Here is a 25,637-nt window from a genome sequence, read left to right as displayed (position 1 = left end):
GAAGATGGATCCAAACAGCTGGGCCACTCATTAAAGCAAAGAGGTAATGTTCTGGTCCAGGCTCCTGGTCTCAAAGGTCTCTTCTTCTAATTATCAGTTTTTCTACTACGGTGCTGCTAGCTCTGGCTGCCTTCCCAGGGTTGGTCTGTTGGGTTAACTAATCACCATGTAAATGTTTACAAAATAACCTGAGAGTGCTAAATAAACATCAAAGCATCAGAAATGAAAAGCCAAGGTGTTAAGCAAAGCCTCAGAAGTTAGGAATTTAGACAGGGCCAAGGCTTAGCTAATGAGATTCACTTAGCATTCACCCAGTTCATCATCAGCTAAGATCTGCTGAGAATCCCCAAGATGCTCTGGGATTTTCAGGGCTGCCACAGCTCTCAGACTCACTCTCTGAGTTCTACAGTCCCCTGGGCTGGAATCTGACCAATGTCATAAAAGCAAGACTATTCTGCTTCTGCTTGATTTTACATTTAAAAAAAAAGAAGAAAAAAAAAACCTCAGAAGTGAAAGAATTCTAACACTTCCCCTTTTAAAAATTATTTTTAAGGGGTGGGGATTTGTCCATCTAAACCAATGAAAGAGAACCATAAAACTCACAATGGTAATGTGTATCTGTTAATCCCATCATCCTAATTTATCTGCCCATTGGTAACTGTAACCATAAGTTTGTTTTCTATGTCTGTGAGTCTATTTCTGTTCTGTAAATAAGTTCATTTGTACTTCAATATAAAAAAAAAAAAAGTCTCACAATGTACTGAGAAGTCCCAATCTTATCCACAGCTTTGAATCTGATACGCTATCATGCCCTGCTCTTTGGGAGGTCATTGGATTTTCACTAAATCAAACCTCTTTCATTTCACAGCAATTTTCCTTTTTTATCTCTTTATTTCATCTCCCTGCTTCTCAAGAACTGTGCTTAGTAAAACATTCTTTTGACTTAACAGGGAAAACAGCCCCACCCCTGGAGAACAAATGATCATATGGAAACATCCAAAAGATGTTACATATGGTGACAAGTTGTCAGTACTCTTCTAGCACAGAAGGCATTTTTACTGGCTGATATTATTCCCCAAACGTTCATCAGTAATTTCATGTGCAAGAATTATTTTTCTCCCCACTTGGCAGAAATTTCTTTAAGGGCAAGGTTCACAATTTCAATTTCTTTTATAGCTTCCTCCAAATGCATAGTACAGTCTGTTCTTCACTCCAGGGACTCAGTAAACATCATGGACTGACTTAGGATATGGAGATTCCTTACAAGGAAACTTACCCTGAATGAACGCTACAGAAATAAGCATATGAAGACTTTGAAACACCTACTTCTTCCACAAGCATAGCTCTACTTTCCCCATCCAACCCCTTTTCAAACGCATTTTCAGTCTTAGACATATCCAAGCATAAGTAGAAAGCGAGCACCCACTGCCAAACTGTACCACGTACAGCCATCTGAAGTTTGATTCTATGATTTAGTAATTAAGCCAGTGGATTCAATTTTCAGCTGCATTTTTGTTGTTGTTGTTATGGGATATGACTTTGGAGGAGAACCTGTATTAAAATACTTTCCCAAGTCCCCTTGTTTATAGAATGAGAATAATAATACCCATCTGGAAGGTTGTTCTGAGGGTTAAATATGGCAAGCAAGAGCAGCTAATCCCAGAGAAAGTTGATACAAGAGGGGAATTGAGAAAACAACCAAGAAAATACCTGCGATTTGCAAAGGAGGGGTAAACTGAAGAGGGGTAATTTACACACAGCAACAGGTCATAGATCTGCCTTCCAAGAAGCAAAACAGGAGCTGTGGAATGCCATATCCCAGAAAGCAAGAATGGGCGAGGGACATATTATAAATATAAGCAATATCATATTACTAAATGGTAACAGTAGTAGGTAATGTTCAGTGCTTCCTCAATCTTCAAAGGCAGATTATTGATAAATATAATGTCAAACAAAAGCAGAAAGGCTGAAATATAGTTGGAAGCTCAGAAGACACTTTTTTTTTAAACTTCTGAGCTGGCCTATGCTGAGTACTTAGCATAAATGATTTCATTTAATCCTCCTAATTCTTTAAAGTAGATCTCATATTCCCATTTAATATGTAGAAACTGGGGCTTGGCAAAGTTAAGCTACTTGTCCAATGATACAACGCTAATAATGGTCATGGACCCGCGATTTGAACACTGGTCTGACTCTATACTATCTCTCAGTCCTACACATGCACGCAGAACATGTGAATGGGACCACTGGAATGGTATCATTGACAAATCACTTATCTCCACTTTTATGTGTTAACCAGCTGAACGGTAACAAGAACTAGAAATGACCGTGGAACACTTGGTGGCCATAAACTCCTCCAAAATGGAAGGAGAAGGGGTGGGGTTCCTTCCTCCCTACATCCCTTGATTCATTTATTGACTAATTATAGCCTATGAGACACTAAGGATACACAGAATAAGCATTCTCTTTTTTCTAAAGTAGCTTTGGGATTTAGGGCAAAGAAGAAATGCATTTTTATATAAATATGATCATGAAGAGTCCTGTGTCTTCAATAATGGGCATAGTCCAGAAACTGGTAATTGTTCAAATACTTTCCCCAACAAATACTTAAGTATGTCTAATCTGTGCAATTCAATGCTTTCCAGAGTCAGAGCCTAGCTGACACTCACCAGTGACAGGAATCTTCCTTAGAGATGAAGGAAGTTGGGTTTTGAATGATAAATCGTCCTTCAAATTGCCAAGGACAATTCCAGTTTTATAAAGCCTGCCACAAACCTGGGCCTCTCGTCACCATCTACCTTCCCAATCAAATTGCCAGAAGCCTTCACGACTCCTTTGTAATAAAAGGGCCCGTGTGGGCAATATTTTGGAGTTCTAACAAGGGATGGTTAAATAAGAGGCAGATGCAAAGAGCCATTAATCATAACAATTACCACCCAACAACCGCCCATAATAAGAACTATTCAGAGTATTTTCCTTCCAAATAACTCAAAACAAGGCTGCCAGAATGTGCAGACCCTGACAGGGAAGTCCATCAGAGACTGGTGTCACTGTGCTCCCTTTGGCAGCCCTGGCTGATGAAATCACAGTGCCAACTGGGATTGGAAAAGAGCAAGGTGGAGGTGCTGCTGGGATAATGAAGTCCCCAACATAAGGCCCACATGAAGTGGATCCATGAACTTGTGAACTTTCCAGCATCCAAGGTATAGAAAGGAGCTTGTAAGAATGGCAGACCAGCCAAAGGGGACGTCTGCTCTGGGCCAAAGGGAGTGAAAAGGGGACAAAGTCTGGCAAGGAAAAACCAAATAATAAATGAGCACAATGCCAGAGCCCTAGCCCAGGCCTTTTATTTCCCCTCCAGATGGTCTAGCAGCTGAACAGCTACAAGGAATGTCTGGATGTCCCTCTTGGCTCAGCAGCTTTCCCCGGGTATCATAATAGATGCTTTTGGATCTGTGTTCAGACATAGCTGTTGAGGGGCCACAGTCCAGGCAGTGACCACCAAGTGACTAATTTACTTTATAACTAAAGAGATGAACATGGACAAACTCTGCTTTGGCAAAGCTTTTCATTCACGCCTTTAGCTTTCACTGTTTGGCAAGTCAGAGCCTCATAATGCCAATGGTCATAATAAAATGTTTCTTTTTCTTCTCTTTTTTGCAAACACCTTAATTTGCTGCAAAGATTTCCAGGCTTACCATTTTGGACTAACTTCAGCACAGAGTGAAATTGTGACGAGAATAAATTCAAGTTTAGCAAAAGCTTAATAGAAAAAGCAATTGTCCCCATTTATGTGTTGATAATAGAATATTTCTGCCAAAAACTGCTGCTCATCAAAGTGATTACTGTCAGATAGCCTCCTCTCTGCTCAGATAGCACCTCACTTCTAGCTGGATACTAAAAGCACAAGAGTATCAGCAAGAATAAAATCAGAGTGTAAAAATATAACACAAAAGCTTAAATGCCACCACACAGGAAAAAAATCATATTAAATTTGAAAGAAAATAACAACCTTTGCTAACTACAAAAAAAATTAATTTAACTAAGGGTATCCCACTAGCATTTATTCTAAAACATAAATAAGCTTTAGTATTTTACTATCCTGAATGATGTAGCAAACCCAAGCTTTTGTTAAACCTAAAAGCTAGGTGGATTACCCAATCAAGTCATTAACTCAGGATGGCTGGAGGAATAAAATCATTAGGCTAGCACATGGTAGATTCAGTAACCTGTAATCAGCTACTAAGTAAAATTAGGGAAGCAGAAAACAGAGCTGCATTTTTGCTACTTTCTTAAAAGAGACAGCTTGTAACAACTTTCACTTCTTGAGCCATATTTACGCAAATTAATTTAGAATGCCTGCAGCTCTGACTACCGTTTCCTGGGGTATAAAAATGAAGCACTTCTCTTCTCATATGTATAAACAGTATTTTCCCAACTTTGCTTTTTAAGGGAGGATTAGATCATAAATAGTTTGTCATTTTTGCATCTAAAAGCTTGAATAAATGGTTAATTGCTGATATAAATTGCAATAAAGTGTCCTGATTTCAAATAAAGTTGCTCACTTGCATATTCCCATAATCTTTTAAAAATTCTATTTTATTTGTGAATAGGATAAAAATATCTTTTTGCAAGCTTCAGTAAATCTCTCCACAAGACCCTGCCCAACAGATGTAAGTTCAATAGCCAGAATTCAAACCACATAATTTATTGGCTTACAAATGAATTGGCACCTATAAAAATAAACCTCCTGAAAAAGCTTTAGGCTGTCTGAATCCCTCTAAAATGATCTGGCTAAATGTGCCAACCCTTCATCAATGTAAGACTGATAAAATGTATTTTCATTATCAACATAAAATGGAAGCACCAAGATTGGTGAAATGTTAGTGTGGAAAGTCATTTGCAGTGACACTTAAAACAATTTATTTGAACAACATTTGACTTATGATTAGAACGTTGTCTATTAAGATTGGCTGTTCAAAATTCACTGGAGCCCTATTCGCCCCCTCTGGGACAGTTAACATCTTTTGATATTAAGGGTCACCACACATCTAAAATGAAAAAAGAACAAGAAAAAAGACACCCAAGCCATTCTGAGTAAGTGTCTGTTAAGATGACTGATCCTTGACATTTTACTGCAAAGACCGTGCCTGTGATGGCTGCCTTTCCGTTGCCTCCTGTAAAGTCTTTTCCTGCCTTGGCAATATCTTTGCTGATGTCCAACCCATTTGGAACATCCGTAAGCCCTACACTTTATACTGCAGTTCAGAATGCTTTCCTCTAAGGAATCACCAGAGACCAGGTGAAAATAAACAAATCTGCAAAGAAACTCCCCAGCAGTTCACTTCACCTCTCTAAGGACACTGACAAAAGCTGAGGAGACCACAGCAAACTGTTTTATCAGCCAGCCTGTCATGTCACTGTTACACACAGTCTGGGAATTTCCACATCCCTCTTCAACTCCACAGCAAGACCTGCCAATATTTCAGGTCAGCTACCAATACGTTAGCCACTAGGGAAGACTCAGAATTAAGCTGACACAGAAAAAAATACATATCCTTGCAGACTGTCAATCCTCAGGAAACAAGTAAACAGATATAAATTTATGTTAATGTATTTAAGGGAGCCGGATCGAGAACCTTCCATGGTCTCAGAAGCTTAGCCCATGTGCCTCGGTTGACTTTATTAGGATTCTAACCCTAAAAAATGCTACCACCTCAGTCACAAAAGACAACCATGCGATCCGTTTTGATTTCACAAATTCAGGAGTTCAAGTTCTATGGCAAGCTCATCTCAGAAATTCCTCAACACCAGGAGGGGATCTGCCCCAGTCAAGTAAAGAAAGCAGAAGATCTCATAAGAGCTAAGTTGTCTAGAAACAAGGTGCACGGTAGGACAATCTTTCCAGCTCCCATTTTACTTGCACCAACTTAGCCCCGGTTTGTCAGGGCTGAGGCTGGGAAATCGCCTCTTCCTATCTCTATCTCTTTCAGCTTCACAGAAAGAGCTTTCAGCAGTAAACTGTTTCCATCAGCTTTGTCCTTTTGTCAGAGACCGGTTTGGTAGCTGCAGAAGCCCAGCCCCTGGAACCCTGGAAGCTTCTGCTGCGACACTCCACACTTCCATCCCGTGGGTCTGGCGGTCAAGGGTTTCAGGCAATAGCCTAGCGTCATTTTGTTCCTTTCTTAGTAGTCGCACTGGGTAAAGTCTTTCTCTGTGCCTTGATCCCTGACACCTTCTACAATGGGTCCAAACAGCTCTCCGCTACTCAGACAGCCCAGGCTAACACCTCGGGTTTCCCCAGGCCGGTTTCTCTTCAGTTTCCCAGTCACAGGGGTGCCTGGGTGGCAGAAGGCAACAGCACCACCACCCTTTCTGCCCCCCCCCCACCCCGCCCCGGGACTCAAGTCCTCTCCTGGACCAGCACACAGTAGCCGCCTTCAGCTGGCAGTGCGGGCGGGGACAACGCGGGTGGCGGAGGTGCCCAGACCCGGCTGCGCTGCAAAGCCGGGAGGCGAGGTGCGGCCGGAGCGCGGGCGCGCCGCCCAGGTCCCCGGCAACGCGTGATGCAGATGCGCCCCCGACCCGCCCGCCCATCGCCACCCCCGGAAACCCCAGACACCCCATTGTGTCCCCAGGCAGCAGCTCTCTCGGCCCCCGCCGTCCTCGCTTACCTTCTGTCGGCCTCTCCGTTGCGCCCGAACAGCCGGCCGCCTGCCTCCAGTGCTCTGCAAAGCGGGGGAGGACGCTTTGTTAGGGCTCCAGAAGCGGGACAATATTTCGCAGTCGACGCCGGGGTTCAGGGCGGGCGTCCTTCAAACGGACGGGAATGGGGACCCGCGCGAGCGTCATTTCCATTTGTAAGGGGCCCCAGCGCTCACAAAAGCGCGGCTCCTGGGGGCTGCGGCGCGCATCCTCCCCGCCCGCCGGCCCGCCCCCGCCCGCTCAGCCCGCTCTCCCGGACCGACCCCTCCTCCGCCTCGCACACCATCCCCTCCCCGCCTGGTCAGCCTGGAGCGCCCCGGCCCGAGCTGGCCGCCGGGCCACCCGCTTCCTCGCTGCCGCTCCCTGCTCCCGGCCCGCGGGGACAACCACCGCCCGGCCCCAGCCCGGCAGGGGAAGCCCCAGCCTGTTCCGGTGCCTGGGCCGCCAGGGCGCGCAGGGCCTCGCCCACAGCGCGGGGGCAGCGAGAGGCCTCCGCGCACCCCCAGGCCGCGGGGCGGGGGTCCGCGGGAGCGGGCTCCGCGCTTACCGCGTCCCGGGGCTCAGGCGCCTGGCGCTGCCGCGGGGGCCATGGCCGCGGGCGCACTCGGGGCTCGGAGGCGGCGGCGGCAGTGGCAGCGGGACGGCCGCGCCCAGCGCGCTCGGCTCCCGGCTCGGCCGCGGCCACCCGAAGCTTTGGACGCAGGGGAGGAAGGGCCAGGCCCGCGCGGGGAGGAGGAGCCAGGGCGACGCCGGCCCGGGCGCGGCTCCTCCTCCGCGGCCCGCGCAGCTGGGGCCGCTGAGGGAGGAGCGCTGGGCGCCGCCCGGGCCCTTGCGGGGTCAGTCCCCCCCCACTCCACCCCTTCCACGGGGACTGCGCCTCTGGTGGCCGGAGCACGGAGGAGTGCGGTCCCGGCTTGGCTGTGACCCTGGGGCGGTCGCCTCGGAGATTTGAACTTGGAAGATCCGGGGCTTGCCGGGGCGCAGATGGAGGAGGTCAGCAGAGGTCGATCCCCTGCCGGATAGCCTCTCCTTCCTTCCAGAGGCACCTACACAATCCCCTCTGTGCCTAGGACGCCCGGCCGGCAACGTCTCCGGGTCGGGGAAAAGTCCCCGCCTCCAGCCCGTGGGACTGAAGGTGGGGATCCAGGTGCCTCTTTTTCCCCCAGGCGGCCTTGGATTTCTCTGCCCTCGAGCGCCCATTGGCGGTCATTAGAAGAGGGGGTCCAGGAGGCTGAAGAGGTCCAGACTTGACTCTGAACCCTATGGAGCGAGTGCGTCCCTCCTACCAGGTCTAGACTGGCTTCCGCACCTGCCCACCACGTCTTCTTAGGCTCCCACCCCCATCCAGGCTTCTGTGGGTGCATCTAACCCTCCGTCACTAGCCACGCGGGACGGATACTCCTTGGAGTCGGTACCGCTCAGGCCAATGATTGCTCGGAGTTTACCGCCTCCTCCCCCCCAACCCCTACTCCAGGGCTCCCCCAGAGTCTCCGCTTCTCACTCCCCCATCTCTACATTTCTACACAAGTCTGGTTATTTCAGCAGGAAACTGGAAAACGCTCCCTTGCTACTGAAAGAACAAGGGATAGACAGGAAGGAAACTAGCATTTACTGAGAATCCAGTGTGCTGGAAACTTGACAGGAATAATCTTACCTAATCCTCACACCACCTTTGGGAGGCAGACTTTATTATATCCATTTTGCAAATGAGGGCCTTAGAGAAGTTAAGGAGCTTCCTCAGGACCACACAGCTAGTTGGCAGAGCTGGGATTCAAAAGCAGATGACATCTGTGACAAAACTGCATAGAACAAAATATAGTCACAAAAATGAGTGAGCATAAAACTGGTGTCATTTGAATAAAGCCCTAGGATTGTATTGACATCAGTTTCCTGGTTGTGATATTGTACTACAATTATGCAAAATGTTATCATTGGGAAAAATTGGGTAAAAGGTCTATAAGGGATCTCTCTGTATTATTTCTTATAACAGTGTGAATCTACAGTTAACTCAAAGTTTTGGGGGGTTTTGTTTGTTTGCTCTTTTTTTTTTTTTTTAAGCAGATCAGTCTTATTTTATTTAATTTATTTTTTTAATACATTTATTTAATTTTGGCTGTGTCGGGTCTTCGTTGTTGCTGCGCACGGGCTTTCTCTAAGCATGGGCTTTCTTTAATTGCAGCAAGCGGGGTCTACTCTTTGTTGTGATAAGCGGGCTTCTCATTGTGGTGCCTTCTCTTGTTGTGGAGCACGGGCTCTAGGCATGAGGGCTTCAGTAGTTGCAGCACGTGGGCTCAGTAGTTGTGGCTCACGGGCTCTAGAGCACAGGCTCAGTAGTTGTGGTGAACAGGCTTAGTTGCTGCGCGGCATGTGGGATCTTCCCAGACCAGGGCTCGAACCCGTGTCCCCTGCATTGGCAGGCAGATTCTCAACCACTGAGCCACCAGGGAAGCACCAAGCAGGTCAGTCTTCTTTTAGAACCCAAATGCTATTCCTTCAACACAGTGCACCTGGAGAATAAGAAAAAGGAGAGATTCAGCCTCCTCTCTCCCGCTTTTTAACAATCTTGGGCAAGCATGCACACACACACTCATGTACTTCATGCGTGGTTGTTCAGTCTAGTAATAATTACACAACACACATACACACTCTTTGTTATGGGAATAGCTAACCTGTTAGCAGAATCCTTACATAGGTGTCATCTTATAAATAAGAGAATATGTTCATTGGGGACTAAAACAGCCAACAGTCTTAGAAGGTAAGAATGAAGAGGTTTTTTTTTTTTTTTCAGAATGAAATAATGCCATTTGCAGCAGCATGGATGGACCTAGAGATTATCATACTCAGTGAAGTCAGAAAGAGAAAGACAAATACCATATGATATCACTTATATGTAGAATCTAAAATACAACACAAACGAACATATATATGAAACGGAAACAGGCTCACAGACATAGCGAACAGACGTGTGGTTGCCAAGGGGGAGGAGGATAGGGAAGGGAAGGATTGGGAGTTTGGGATTAGCGGATGCAAACTAGTGTATATAGGATGGATAAATAACAAGATCCTACTGTATAGCACAGGGAACTATATTCAATATCCTGTGATAAACCATAATGGAAAAGAATATGAAAAAGAATATATATATTTAGATTTATATATGTTATAGATTTTTTTTTCTTGTTTCAGCCAATCTCTGCCATGGGAGCCTCATCCTACAAGTTCTCTCTCCAAGCATCCCTTTTTAACCTGCAAGAATCCTTAAGGAGGAGACTGTCATTAGTTTCAAGCAGTGATTCTTGGGGGCCAGGAGATGTTCCCTATAGAGAAAGATCAGAATTGGTGGGGATTGTGTAATTTCAAAAACACAAGATACTCTTTCATGAGGGGAGTGAATGGGGTGGAGTTAATGCTGGAAATTACACATAACTCCCAGCTTCCCTACAAAAGAGGGGAAAGTGTTCAGCATGGCTACTTCACAGTGTAGCTTTGCAAGAACAGTCCTGCCAACTCAGATAATTTGACACAATGTGCCTGCAATTTAGGTTGCACAGGGTGAAAGGTTTGTCTTAGTCCAGACTGAGCCACTGGAAGAAAGCAGGAATTTACTTTAGAAGCTATCAATTGAGCTTTTCTCTGTTAAACAAAAAATAAAGATAACAGCAGAAATAGTAGCCAAGCTCCAATACTACATTATATGCAATATAAGAAAAAAATGAAAAGAAATGTAAATACCCAGAGTTAATACCCTTTACAAGCCACATTTCTTATCTGTTGCAGTTTATCTGCCTCTGATATCAGCTCTCACTTAAAAGAAATCCTTGTTCAGGGACCCAGTATCCTTAAGGTGTTTATAGCCGAAATTTTTGAATGGCTTTCTGCTACATTTTTCAGTACTGGGCTGGCTTTCTTAGATTGGTAAAAAGCTGTAAAAAGTTAACAATAACAACAAAATAATAATAATAATAATCCAGGGAAAAGAAAGTTATTCTTTGTTTCCCTGGTAGCGCAGTGGTTAAGAATCCGCCTGCCAATGCAGGGAACACGGGTTCGATCCCTGGTCCGGGAAGATCCCACATGCCGCAGAGCAACTAAGCCTGTGTTCCACAACTACGGAGCCCGCAAGCCACGACTACTGAAGCCCATGCGCCTAGAGCCCGTGCTCCCCAACAAGAGAAGCCACCGCAATGAGATGCCCGCGCACCACAACGAAGAGTAGCCCCCGCTCACCGCAACTAGAGAAAGTCCACGCACAGCAACGAAGACCCAACGCAGACAAAAATAAATAAATAAATAAATAAACTTATTTTTTTTTAAAAGGTGGGGGGCGAGGAGAGAGAGGGAAATTCAGGCTTCGTGAATTTCCTGGGATCTGCAGAGTTATCTTTTTCTGGTTAAAGAAAGGCTAGAGCTCTAACCAAACTCAGTGTACTCTCCCTCAAAGTCATAGTTGGGTATACATTATTTCTTAATCACAGAATAGTCAAAAAAGTTCTTCTATCACTATGTAGTAACTCCCAGCTCCTTCTACACTTCTTTAATACGTGTCTTTCTTATTTCTCTGGTGATTTGAATTAATCAGAACGGTGTTCATGTGAGCTGTAGAGCTGTATCAGGGAGGACCAAGTAGATAAAGCAGATTATCAGGAATAATCCAACCCAAGGACTGTCTGAGTGAAAAGGACATCATACTCTCCCCAAGGCCCTAAGGAAATGGTGAAAGGAGGAAGGGGGAAATCTGGGTTCCAGACATGCAAGTCAAAGACTAGGAGTTTCAGTGACAAAATGTTTATGGTAAGAACCCAAGAAGATGCCAGCAGGAAATGAGAAAAACACAGAAGAGGGATGGGAAAGAGACAGAAAGCAAACAGATTTACACTTTTGCCCTGGAGGACCTCTATTAGGAATTAGGATTCTCCGTCTTCCCTCGTGAAATATATGAATGAAGAAGAAACAGGGATTCAGCACTTTTTTTTTTTTTTTTTAACATAAGCATTAAACACCTACTCTGTGCCCATTACTATCCTGGGAGTCATGAGATGTTCAAAAGAAACATCAACCTGGGTCCTTGCCCTTGAGGTATGTGTTACTGACCTTTGGGGAAGCAAAAATATGCACACATAAGAGAGTGAGGGGACACTGTGAGGTGACATTGGATTCCAGGCGGGTCCTCCAATTGGGAGCCACACACATATATAGCATGACAGAGAAGAGAGGTGTGATTTCCTGAAAACATGGCTTTTATCAAGTCATTCAGCCCGTTGCCTTTCATATCAGGTCCTAGATCTTCTTCCTGACATTCAAGACCCTACTTGATCCATGCAGATATATGTATCCTCACTGTCTGCAGACAACCTACCCTCCTTCCACTGTGCTCATAACTGCCTCTGCAGCTTCCCCCTGCTGCCCCTTCTGCCCAGATCATCAGTCTGAAGGTATAACCAATGCCCTGTCTCTGTCCACTGTTCTTTATTTGACCCAGCAGTTATTGCACAGCAGGAAGTGGTTATTGAACATGAGCCTTTTGGAGCTCACAGATTGAGCTTTGAGGTGCTTTCCAAATATTTGGCCCTTACATGGAGAAGAGATGTCGCACGTGTGTGCATGACAGCACGGGGAGGCTGGTCTTCACTTTCGGAAATATCTTTTTTCATGTGTCTGGAAGCTGGAAATGTTCTACCGTTCTAAAGACTTAAGTGCCTAAAGACTGACACATATAGCTCACTTCAAAGTAGAAGAAAATAAAGTTCTAGTTTAAGAAGCATTGGTATTCCTTCACCTCGCACTCTCTTAAACAGCCAACATGACACGAAATCTTCACCTTTAAAAAAAAAAAAAAAGAAAGAATTTTGAATGGAAAATGACATAACATTTTTTCCCCAAGCAAGACTACTTTAAGTTTTCTAGAATTTGATGCACACGCAAAATAGGAACCCAGAAACATATTTTAAAATAGTCCTATAAATAAATAAACAGTTCTGTCTGAAAGAAATATAAAGTGAGCTACACGTGCACTTCAAAAATTTCTAGTAGTCACATTTGTAAAAGTAAAAGCAAACAAGTAAAATGTTTACATTTTATTTAACTCAATATACCCCAAATATTATCATTTCAACATGTAATCAATATAAAAATTATTAATGATATGATTTACATGAGTGGTTGTACTAAGTCTGAAATCGGGTGTGTATTTTGCAGCTCATCTCCCCTCAGACTAGCTGCCTATGGCTGCTGGCTCGTGTTTCAGGGAGTGTAATGTTAGAACAAGAAGAGGGTTGTTACTTCATCCCACCCAATTCCTCGTTGTGACAACGAGCCTGGGTTCAGGAGGGTTTGGTGCTTTGCTCAAGATCACATATCAGTCCCCTGGGCTGGGCTCATCTACCCCCGCACTCGCCTCCCATGCAGGTTCATGGGTGATGCAAACAGCCTTCTTGGAATGAAACACAGAGTTTTAAAATATTCTTAAAAGCCACCACCCTCTAAAACCTTTGGACCCCCCAAAAGTATTTAAAAAGATAAAATTTCAGAAGAAAATAGCCCAGTGTACCCTATTTTAATACTTAGACATGACAACCCTGCAGGCCATTTGTTAATACATGTCCCACAGCCTACGTGTTTTCTGCTCAGCTGTATCTGCACCTGCAGGGGACCCAGAGAGAGAGGGCTGGAGGCCCAGAAGGCAGTCACTGCTGCGTGTGCCTGTCCTCTAGGGATGAGTGGGAGAGGTGTTGCTCAACCTCTATCCTCTGTCCCGCCCACATCAGCTCCTGCTGGCATCCTAAGGAGCTGTGTTGTTTTCCACGATTAATTTCAGAGGCCTTGAAATAACTGGGTGACGTTTTGTCTTCCACTCTGCACATTTTGCAGTGCTTTATATTCGGAACCAAGCCAAAGGTGAATGCAGGGGAAATGACCATTTCAAGACAGAAAATGAAACCAACAAGAAGAGAGCATCGTTTCCAATAATGAGGACATTTGGGGGTAAACTGAATAATGAGGGCATCTTTGCATCTGGATTGATGAGAAAGCAATTAGACCCTTCATTACCAAAAGCGACATAAATCTTTGATTTGCATTTTGTTTTCAATTTGGACAGAATGGGCATGGTTCTCTAAGGATATAATCTAGACCTCTTTGCACCAAAATACTGAAGTCAAAGTGATGATAAATCTTACGGCAGTGAGCTCTGTGAGTCATATTTCAATCTGCAAAAAAAAAAAAAGCCATCTTGGAGATGAGGTTTGGGGGCTATGCTGAGATGCCCAGATGCCATGCTCAGACTTTAACAAAAAAAGCATTTTGTCTGATTTTTTATTATTGAGGTCTCTTCCCCAACATCATGCAGCCTATTTCTGGATCCCCTGAAGTACAAATAAGATAAAAAGGGAAGGGGGGAAATCAGCAGAGAGAAAAATGAGTGCCTATTTATGTGAATCTGGTCACAAAGCAAAGTCAAGAACAGGCCAAATGTGTGTGTGTGTGTGTGAAAATAGGTAGGTGGCCTTGTTTGTCCTTCCAGATGCCCCCTCTACCCTTCTCTACTGCTCAATTCCCTAAGAGGCCACCAAAATGTATTGCGTTAAGGGACTCCTTTGCACCTGGCATCCCGTTAGGTTCGGCTGACAGGTTCACTGGCAAAAGACTGGAAGGTGGAAAGAGCATGAGGTTGGGGTATTTATTCAGCCAGCTGCCCCCTAGAGGGTCTCTGTAGGCTGGCTGCATCCCTTAAGATCACAGCTTCTGTGGCACAGCCTTTGCTACACAACTCTCAGTCATCAGTTCTGCCAGTCAGGCCTGGGCTTGGTAAGGGCACCCCCTGTCATCAGCTCCCGGGCAGGCACTATCCTTGTTTCTTTGTACCCGACCTACCCTTTTGTAAGTAGTCCCTTTATTAACTATTCTCCAAATACCTAATTTGAGCTTATCCGCTATTTCCTTCTGAGACCTTGATTGATAAAGGAGGTATGCATACATTCCTTGCTCCAGAAAAAACTGTCTTCTCTCTGTTAGCACAAAATGCCTTTAGTTTTTCTATTGTACATAATTTTAGGTTGGTTCCACAAAACTAGACCCTGAGATGAGGATTTGTGTGCATGAGTTTTATTAAAGAAATGCTCCGGCAGAAACCCGTAGGGGAGGGTGGTGGAGGAGGGTGAGGGGGAAGAGCAAGACAAGGAGAGCACAAGAGAAGAAGCCGGCCGAGGGCAAAAATTTCAGGCAAAGTCCCAGCCTCAGCCTAATCTTGAGTGGAGCTCTGGAGCATAAATTGCACCTCAGAGTTTGCCCTGACTTGAGTCAGAGGAGCTGGGCTTTCTATTTCCTGCACCAGTAAGTCAGGGACCCAAGGGCATCCAGGCAGAGCACCATCAATGTATACTTCACGTACATCCCTTGTAACATGAAAGTATTTAGGGAGGGGAGACACACTGTTTATTAATTGGCTTAATAATGGAGTTATCGGTGGAGAGGAAAGAATTGCCTCCAGATACCAAAAAAGCTCACAGCAGATGCTAAAGGGACACATACTTTGAAAAAACACTGCACAAAAACAAATAGTATTTTATTTTAATGGATTCGGATAATATACTTTAATATTAGTAAAAATCATATCAGGGCTGAAAGTCTTCTTAAAAAGCAAAGGCATCTTTGTAGGAATCTTAGCTACCAGATGCAGGTAGTAGTTCTATGGTGTGTGTGCATGTGGTTGGGAAGGGAGTATATCAACACTTGCCATTTCCCTCTGAAGCTTCTAACACTTGGAAATTTGTCATAGAAGCTTTTCTCATCTGCAGCTCAAACACTTTTTTTCAGCAGGAATTTAGCTGAAGTTGAAATCACCATCTGGCAGCTCATATTGAACCAGGTCCTTTTTGTGCCAAGAACTTCTTCTCTTGGCAGTGAGGCTGACTGTGATCTTTCAAAAATGTTTCTTGAGTTGGCAGCCTTGACTGAGCAGAGCAAGCAGCCTGTCTTGGAATTTAGGAAGAGATGTGCTCAGCAAGTTGTTGCCCCAGGAAGAAAAGCGCAATGTGAAAAGTTGAACCTTAGGTTTTGAAACCCCAGAAGCCATATCTTCTATTATTGAGCTAAAACCAGCTAGGGGAAAAAACCCATCTCAGCAGTATGATTAGTAGCAGCAAAATGTTGCACAAGACCTAGGAAAGGAGTATACAATTTGAACCAACAAATGTTATTTAAGCACTTTCGAGGTGCAAAGTGATACCTTCCACGCCGTGGGGACGTAAGGATGACTAAGAAGGGGTCTCTGCTCCCAAGCGGTTAGGGATCCAGGGGCTGGGGACGCTTAGACGGAACCAAGTCAGCCTATGCTAAGGAGCAGAGCTGACATTGTCTGCCTCCTCCCGGATGTTTGGGGATCCCTGTTACCATTTCTGTGCCCCTCCATCAGCTGATGTGCTTTTGCTTCCACTGGGCTGCACCAATGGCTCTTCTTCAGTGGCTACCCCAGGGTACTATGTACAAATTTAGAGAGCAGCAAGTGCTGGGGAGCTTAATTCCTAGCAGTGACTGCTCAATGTGGGAATAAAAAAAGCCCAGCTCCCTTTGCCTTAGAGCAGGACTTAAGTTAATGTCCAGGCTTTCCCTACCAGATCAGGCTGAGCTACTCCTAGGACTTTGCCTTGTCTTACATTTGCTCTGTCTCTTTTCCTTCCCTGTCCTACTTCCCTCATTCACTTGCCAGTCTCTTCTGGGAACATCGCCTTAGTAAAAACCCTTCCTTACAAATGCTCCTCTCAGGATCTTCTTCTGGGAACCTGACCTCAGACAAAGGGCATAATGATATAAACAAAATGCTAGGAGAGCAGGAAGGAGAGATTAATTCTGCCTGGTGATCAAGGACCTTTCCATAAAAGGAGGGGTATTTGAACTAGGCCTTGAAGGGTTATTTGGATTTTGCCAGGCAGATGGAATTGAGGAGTGTCATGGTAAATCTGGGGAAAATACATACACATGCAGGGATAATGAAGGTAATGGTGGGGAGTGAAAGGTGATGAGGCTGACAAAGCAGTCTGGGAGTAACTGAAGAACAGCCTTCAATGTCATTAAAGAGTTTGGGCTTTTTAAAAATTGGTAAGGGTGAGCCATTTTAGATTTCCAAGCAGGGGAGAAATGATACACTTCTCTTTCAGAAAAGAACTGAATGGAAATATAAAGGATGGGTTGGATGGATAAGAGATAAACAATGGAAACCACTTTGGGGGTCAATATTCCACGTGACAATGATGAGGGGCTGACTTAGGGCAGTGGGTGTGAGAATGAAAAGGAAAGGATGGATCTAGAGATTAGACGAATGGACTTGCCAACTAACTGGCTGTAGGTGGGAAAATCAGAGTGATCAAAAGTGGCCGAAGTGTTGGGTTGGATCAGACAGTGAAGGACGGTGCCATCAGCCAAGAGACAGAACACAGAGGAAAAAGCCAGATGGGGAAGAAATCAATGAGCTCATTTTTGGATGTGTTGAAATTGAAGGAGACACCAGAAAAAATCCCTAATAACTCAAAGACATTTGAATGAAATCGGAAAGTAACCTGAGAATAATGAACAAACAAATTTTGGGATATTCAGAGACTCATGAAATTCCAGTTCAAGGTTAGACCAAAAGAGACACTTTTAAAAATTAGCTCTCTGGATAAGAATCAAAACAAGAAAATCAACAACAGAAACTTGGACACCCTTTAGGAATAAGAACACTTAAAATTCACTTGCGACAAAAGTGCCATGCTTCAGTTCCAGTATGATTTTACTTTGATGATTAAAACTAGAGTGGGGGAGTATATATGATTTAAAGATTAGATCTGATATGTTACATTTGTATGGTTGTTTCTATGGGCTGTGAAATTCTATGCACCATGAAAACAGAGTCCTATGACAATGGTGCTGAAAGAAGAAAAACACTGCCTTGAGCATTCACAGCCTATTACCTGATGTGACACATTGCTGGTGGAGGGACTGCTGGAGTACTAGTTCCATCAACGGAGAGTGGCTATTTCCTGGCCCTTAATTACTGCTGTTCATTTGCTTATGGACTTGCATTGACTTTTTAAAAATAAATCAATGTGTCCACGTGGAAACTGGCATCCCTGCCTTGCATTGACATTTCAAGCAGCACACAATTAGAAAAAAAGCAGAAGTCCAAATTCTTTAAAAATGTTTCAGTTTGAGGGAAAATCTACTCTATACAAGATACATTGTTTCAAAACCCAAATGAATTTTAGGGCAGCAGAGAGGCCTCAGTACTCTGTAACAATGTTACACTTAAACTCTTCTCTTTGAGAACACAATACTTAGAAACAACACTTCCTCCTCTCCTAGGTAGGATGTTAGGGTAACAGAAGCCAAGTTACCCATGGAAGTAAGAGGAAGAGAAGGTAGAAAATGTAGAGGAAGGAGGACATTAGTTGTGTTTATTCATTCAATCTCTCTTCCTCCCTCCCTCTCTTCCTCCCTGGCTCAGTCCCTCCCTTCTTCCCTCCCCCATTTCCAGGAATACTTGAGGACCTACTGTGTGCTGGGACTACTAGGAGTCAGAGATACCATACTGAGCAGGGGAAACATACATGATCTCTACTCTTAGGAAATTTAGGTCTATGGTACTTGATTTCAGATTCCACATGTCAATAAAAGATAACTTCACTTGTTCTTCACTCCTGTTCTCTCTCACCTTCACATTGCATATTCAAGCACATTAGGTTGACCCATTTGCAGAGCACATCTGTGAGGCATGACCCAGCTAGGCTGCCTCCACCTGAAATTCAACTCTCACTTAATAGTTGTGTACATTTGGTCAAGTGACTTAACCTTTTTAACCTCCGTCTCTTCTTCATCTATAAAATATAGATAATAACAGCACAGACCTCACAAGACAGTTGTGAACATTACAAGAATTAATTCATTTAGAACTTAGAATGGGCTCTGGTACACAGGGAGCAATCCACTGATGTTACCCATTGTTATTTTTAGCACACACAGGAAAAAAATAGATGAAACAGACCACATCTTTCAAAGAGCTTACAGTCTTGCAGGTGGAGACAGACAGGTACACAGATAAAGGCAATAACGTGTGGGGAGTGAAATGATGAAGAAGGTATGTTTAGGCTATGGTGGGAGATCACAAAGAAGGGAGTGGGGAATTCTTTTGGTCAACTCTTTTGAGACGGATGTAATATCAACCCAAAGTAGTTTCTTATTTCCCTGACCCTTAGGTAAATGATCCCTCCCTATTAAATGCCTGTTTTGCTTGCTTTATTTGCCCATAGTTATTCCACTGTGGATAATTACGTAAGCACAAATGAAGGCTTTTCATGAGGGGTCATCATGGTCCCTCTTTATTTACACTCTGAATAAAGGAGCTTACCCTAGTTGGTGAAACTAGGTTACATTTTCCTGATTTCTTATGTTCAGTGGCATATTTCTTATAGAAGTCAGAGTTGTTTGGGCAAAGGGAAAATAGGCCTTTTCTCACACCAGGAAGTGGTCTAATTCTTTTTGCCAGTGACTGGCTAAGACACGGCCATATGATTTAATTCTGGCCAGTGAGACCCAAGGTAAGCTGGGGGTTCTGGGAAACCTTTTCTCAATAATATGAGGCTAATGGGAGGAAACATCACTATTCTTCTCCAGACGTTGTTGGTATGCATGTGATGGCTGGTATTGCTGCAGCCATTTTGTGACCTTGATGGTGGATATTGCTGACACCCTAAGGACGGCAAAGTAGAAAGATGGAAATAAAGTGGGCCCCTGAAGCCCTCCTTGTATTGCTGGATTTACAGACTTGGGCTTTGATCTACCTCCAGACTTCTTGTTGGGTGAGAAAATACCCTCCCCCCCCCCCCTTTTTATTGTTCCAGCTACTTTTAGATGGGTTTTCTGTTCACTTTCAGTTAACTCCTTGTGGAGTTAATATGAGCAGCATGATGGGGCATTTCTGGGTAGAAGCTTCAAGAGCCATGTGTGTGGCTTGCCATGCTCTCTCTCCCCTGCCCCCATGATCAGGGAAGCACGTTGAGATGGAGCCTCTGCCAGCCTAGTTCCTCAATGACTACAATAAGTAGGCCTTCTGTGACAGACTTGTGGCATGAACAAGAAATAAACCTTATCACTGAGCTGATGAAGTGTGTTGTTATTGTTGTTCCCACAGATAAACCCAGTCTACTTAGACTGGTAAACAACCTAAACATTGTAGCGACTAAAAACAATGAAGTGGAAGCAAGAGCTTACGATGCAGGCCCTTAACCCCAGGTGATTCAAGACTGGAAAGAGCAGGCTCCCCTCTGCCCGCTCCACACACTTCCTGGTTAGTGAGATGAGCCTCAGAATGGGAAGTCATTTAATCCGAATAATGCTTTAAAAATGTCTTCACTTCAATGCATTATTCAGAGTAAATTAATCACAACTTATTAAGTGTCTCTTTAGCCTCCCTGACACTTGCCTCATCACTTTGCCCGTCAAGTTTCTTTTTATAATGACCTTACTATGCACTCCCCTAACAAGCCCCTTACCTAGACACCTACCTAGGAGTCTTTTGGTAATAGCTTGATAATCATGGAGCTGAAGTTTTGTGGCACAAATATGAAGTGAAGGTGACGTGTCAGTGGGGGACAGAAGAATGATGACAATGATAATTCATATTTCTGTAGCACTTGTTCTAAACCAGATGTCATTCTGAGCACTTTATATACAGTAACTCACTTAATCCTCACCTTATGAGGTAGGTATTATCATTCTCTCTCCTTTACAGAGGAGGAAACAGGCACAGAGAAGTTAAGTGTCTTATCCAAGGTCATGCAACTAAAAAGTAACGACACTCGGGTTCTAGTCCCGGCAATCTGGCTCCTAACACTCCTAAAAGTGTTCTAACCATGATGCTTCACCAAGAGTGGGTGGGGAGGGGTGTTGTTGTGGGAGAAGCAGTTCTTAGAGAAGCACGAGGTAAAGAGCCTAGCTGGGCCTCACCTGACTTAAATCCTAGCTGGGTGTTGTTTTGCAATTTGCAAAACACATCTACATCCTGGTTTCCTCAACTGCAAGAAGGCGCTGCTGGTAGCTCTGTCCCCTGCAAGGTAACTGAGGCATGCAAAGACCCTAGCATTGAGCTTGTCTGCAGAACCACCCGCTGAATGTGATTGGGGCTGCTGTAACATTCTAGGACAGATCCCCAGAGGGTGCCGAAGTCTTGTGTATGTGGAGAGTCACGTAAAAATGTGAAATGACTGTTTGGGGATTTCTCTAGGAGTCCTTTGGAAGGCATGGATTGTAAGGTGACAGGACCTGGGAAAGGCTGTCTGGGGAGTCATTTCTGGGATCTGCAGGCACAACAGCAGCTGAGGTGTACCCATCGCACTGGAATGGGTGTCTGGATAAGCCATTGGGACCAACTGTGATTTAAGAGGTTTGAGGGGGTATTTTTCTGAGGTCTGAAAGGGGCGCACAGATGTGCAGAGGAGTAGGGAGGTGAGGATAAGGGGCTGGGATCTAAAATTGTATCAGAAAAGCTTTGGAAATGTAGGTCTGGAGAGAGAACTTAGTTTGAGGAGTTGTAATTCACTACCAGAAAGTCCCTTAGGTTGTATCTCTAAAATGTATTGCAAATTTGAGCACTTCTCACCATCCCCACTGTGGCCACTGCCAGCACCCTGCTAAGGGCCATCTAGTTGTGCCTCCCCCGGACTCCTGGCAGTCTACCTGGTCTCCTTGCCTCCATTCTGGTCCCTGCCCTTCCATTTGCCTCACAGGAGACAGAGTGATCTTTTTAAAAATGCAATCAATTACTGTGGCTTCTTTTCACTCTCAGAATAAACCCCAAATCTTGACTCCATAATCTGGCCCTGCCTAACACCTGGACCTCATCTCTCACCACCACCCCCGGCGCCCCAGTCCACCCCCACTGGCCGCATTTCTGATATACAAACACACCAAGCTCCTTCCTGCATTAGCTGTTCGCTTTGCCTGCAATGCTTTCCCCCTGTTCTTTGCACAGCTGGCTCCTTCGGCTGCTCCGGTCTTGATCGAAACATCGCCTTCTCTGATTTCCCGACTGCCCTGTCCCCTGGCCCTCATGCTCTCTCAGCCACCCTCCATGCCATTGGCAGATTCCCTCTCCTTCACAAAACTCATCACTATCCAAAATGGTCTTGTTTGTGCCTTTGCTTGTTTATAGGGCTGTTGCCAGTCTCCCCTATTAGCCTGAATTGGCCTTGTTTGCCTCGTTCATGGCTGTATCCCCAGCACCTAGATCAGTTCCCAGTTCACTGAGGCTCCATAAATTAAGAAGTAATTTACATTTAATTTCCATCAGTAATACATTTCAAACAATTTACTTATATGTCCCGGTGGAAAAAAGAAGAAAGATTAATTTTATTTACATTTAATTGAATATTGATGCATTCTTTGGATGATGGCAATGGGATAGTAACATTTCAACACAATTTTGTGGGGATAATCTCTTGCTAGAAAATCTGAAATTACATATGGCTCAGAATAAATTAGTTTTACATAGAAAATTAAAAATCCAGGAGCCACAATTGATAGGTTCCTTTTAAATATTACGAAAATATAAAATTTAAATATTACGAAAATGTAAAATATAAGCTACAATGTTTCTATAATAAAGGGCTTAGAGTTAGTAATGGTAAGAATACAATGTCAAAATCTACCTAACCATATTTTCTTTACTGATTTCTTTGAATAATGCAATGGTGCTGAATGTTTATTTGGAGTCTGTTAATACATAATATTGGGACTTCCCTGGTGGCTCAGTGGTTAAGAATTCGCCTGCCAATGCAGGGGACACGGGTTCGATCCCTAGTCCAGGAAGACCCCAGATGCCCCAGAGCAACTAAGCCCATGTGTCACAACTACTGAGCCTGCGCTCTAGAGCCCGTGAGCCACAACTACTGAGCCCATGAGCCACAACTACTGAGGCTGCGTGCTACAACTACTGAAGCCCACGTACCTAGAGCCCGTGCTCTGCAACAAGAGAAGCCACTGCAATGAGAAGCCCGCGCATCACAAGGAAGAGTAGCCCCTGCTCGCAGCAAATAGAGAAAGCCCGCGCATAGCAACGAAGACCCAACACAGCCAAAAATAAAATATAATATTAACATTATCTTGTGTATTAATTGCATTTGACTATTTGTCTTATTTCTGGATTTGATTCAACATTTTTATATTTAAAGATTGTCAATGTAGAGCCCTCTGGGATATAATCATTTTCAATTCACATATGACTAAATTTGGTCATATCTGCTGATTGTGTAAAGAGCTCTTTCTGAGAAGTAAATATTAATGCTGACTGGTTCTGAAAAAAGAACCCTTTGGAGCACCTCTTCTTTTTTTCATTTTTAGACACCTCTGTTAGCTGCTTTAACACTTGGTTGGAAGTGTTTTTAAAGGAGCTTGTGAAGATTTGGAAAAGATTTTATTTTTAATATCCCAGATTGCATCCTCTGCATTGGGTTGGTTTTGTTACATGTGCTCCATCTGTCTTGAAGATATGGAAAACTTGGTAGGGGAAAAATGGAAAGGGCAAAACTGTTTCCGTAGCTCTACAAAATGTCTAAAAATGACTTCACATGTAAAATCTAGAGCATGGATTCCTTCAGTTAGAACTTTCCCACACTACCCAGGTGCCTGGCACTCAACCTTCCCAAGCCGGGAAAGGAGAAATTGTTTAGTTACTCCCTGGTTAGAAAGTTTGCAAGGTTGAATGCCTTTTGCACAATCTCTACTTCATACAACTTCTGTAAGATTTCTTACCATTTTAGGTGAATTCAATTAAACATGTGGATTGATTCTTTTATTATGAATATCCTTAAAAAAGAATATAATCAATTTACTTGCTGGCTACGGTTGATCTGTGATTTCTGATATCTTTCTTTAATGTTTCAGGCTTAGTACTGGATGAAAAACTTTGAAAAACAAAACAAAACAAAACAGAACGTTTCTTTGCCTATCCCCAGCTGCACCTGACAGTGAAAGAAGCTGAAATCTTACTCTTCATTGGACATTACATTCAATTTCAAGCTTCTATTATCTTTTTTAAAAGCTATTAGAGAATACCTAGTAAAGATTTTGTTTCTCTGAAGGTCAGCCTGTTATATTTGTAATTGGAACACTTCATGGATTGGGTGTCTGGGAGATAAGTGCTTTTATCCATCCTACCATTGTTTAACATGACATTTATGTGTTTACTGAGTGTCTTGTAGCCTTAGAATGTGGATTTCTGGAGACTCAAGATCTTTTATGATGTGTGTAGCACCAAATAAAATATGGATTCTTCAGTATCATCTCAAAACGGACTTTAATCTGGAGCTATAAAGTGGCACTCCTTTGGTGTGTGTTTATCTGCAAGTTATTCTTTGAACAGAATCAAACCTTCAGGGACTTCCCTGATGGCGCAGTGGTTAAGACTCCGCCCTCCCAATGCAGGGGGCCCGGGTTCCATCCCAGGTCAAGGAACTAGATCCCGCCCGCTGCAGCTAAAGAGCCCTCATGCCGCAAAGGAGATTCTGCGTGCTGCAACTAAGACCCAGTGCAGCCAAATAAATAAATAAATTAATTAATTAATTAATTAATTAAGGAAAAAAAAGAATCAAACCTTCAGCAAGCAAAACTCACAGCCCCCAACATTATGAACCTACTGAATTGAAATGATGCTAAAATCCTGGTTTGTTCACTTGGGGAGGATTGTTATTTTAGAGTTATTATAAGTAAAGTATTTTCAAGCAAAAGGTGACTATTGGACAATGTGACACTTAAACATCATGTGATATTTAAAGCTGGCTTTGCAGTTTCCAAATCATCACTCAAGATGATAAATGTATGCATCAGTGCCTAACCCACATAATATCAAATTTTCTCATGTCCTATGACTCATCTGAGAGCTCTACTCAGTTGCCATCAATATCTCCTATCCTGTTACAAGACCTTGTCATCACCTAGAACTACTTCACCTCTGAAATCTTGAACTTTGAAATTCCACTCTGACCTCAACCCTATACCCTTCCTTCCCCTCCATCTTCATCCCACCCATCTTCAGTCTTACCAAGGCATCGGCCTTCAATCTGCCTGTATAACAGCCCCCAGCCCTCTTGGATTTAAGGACACTTTAAGGATACTCGCCTCAACAGACACAACCCCCCTACTCCTTTGACGTGCTGGCACAGCCAATCAACAAATCCTCAATCTTGCATCCACCCATCCGCCTGTTTTCTTTGGCCCTTGAGCATTACAAGAGAAGATCACATAATGCATAATTATGCAGTCAGGTGCTAACACAAATTTTGATTTCAAACCTCAACTGAGTGCACAAGACCATCTGGAGTTCTTTGATCATTCCTAGGTGGTTCCCTGTATAATCTACCCGATCTGAGACATGTAGGACTGGATAACATGAATTACACTTAGAACGGCGCCAACTTCTTATTCATAATATATGAAGTTAATTTTCTCCCCATGGATTTCATGTGAGCCAAAATTTCCCCATTTGTTTGTGTTTCCTCTTATTTTTGTTTTCTTTTGCATTTTACAAATCACCTCTTGGAGTTATTAAAGAGTTTAGAGGAGTATTAAAGAGTTTAAGATGATCACAAAATATTTACTACAGAGCTACTGTGTGCCAAACAGTGTTTTAGGTGCTGGGGATGCAGCAGTGAACAAAATAAACAACTCTGTCCTCATAGAGTCTATACTTTAGTAGCAAGGGACAGAAAATAAGCAAATCAGTAAAATTATACTATGTCAGAAAGTGACAGGTGAGACTGCAGAGTCCTGGAGTGGTTGTGCAAGCTGGGAGGTGCTCTGCAGAGAGGCTGCTCTGTGCACGAGGTGCAAGCATGAGCCAGACTGCCTGGGTTCAAATCCGAGGTCTGGCACTCACTACATGTGTGACCCTGGGCAAGTTACCTAACCTC

At 43.8% G+C, this 25,637-nt stretch overlaps 1 protein-coding gene and 1 long non-coding RNA gene across 20 annotated transcripts in view; both read right to left on the bottom strand.

The window, feature by feature from the left end:
- The window catches only part of NIN (ninein), a 106,453-nt gene extending 99,002 nt beyond the window's left edge, over positions 1-7,451 (bottom strand). For 4 of the 17 annotated variants that reach the window (XR_014242495.1, XM_082384783.1, XM_082384793.1 and 1 more), the window contains exons 1-2: positions 7,253-7,446; positions 6,675-6,728 (exon numbers count right to left, since the gene is read on the bottom strand). The gene's annotated coding sequence lies outside the window, so the exon portion shown is untranslated. Of the gene's footprint in view, positions 1-6,674; positions 6,729-7,252 lie in introns of all 17 variants that reach the window. The other 13 variants (XM_082384797.1, XM_082384798.1, XM_082384799.1 and 10 more) reach the window with 6 other exon arrangements.
- Positions 7,452-8,773: 1,322 nt separating this feature from the next.
- The window catches only part of LOC309625406, a 43,072-nt gene continuing 26,208 nt past the window's right edge, over positions 8,774-25,637 (bottom strand). For 2 of the 3 annotated variants that reach the window (XR_014242500.1, XR_014242501.1), the window contains exon 5: positions 8,774-9,212. This is a non-coding gene — a long non-coding RNA (uncharacterized lncRNA). Of the gene's footprint in view, positions 9,213-12,278; positions 12,524-25,637 lie in introns of all 3 variants that reach the window. The other variant, XR_014242499.1, reaches the window with a different exon arrangement.

The sequence above is a fragment of the Balaenoptera borealis genome, assembly GCF_965194805.1.
Source record: "Balaenoptera borealis genome assembly, chromosome: 3".
In the NCBI taxonomy this organism is placed as follows: domain Eukaryota; kingdom Metazoa; phylum Chordata; class Mammalia; order Artiodactyla; family Balaenopteridae; genus Balaenoptera; species Balaenoptera borealis.
The sequence above is the reverse complement of the archived record's forward strand: the minus strand, read 5'-3'. Positions and strand labels throughout refer to the sequence as shown.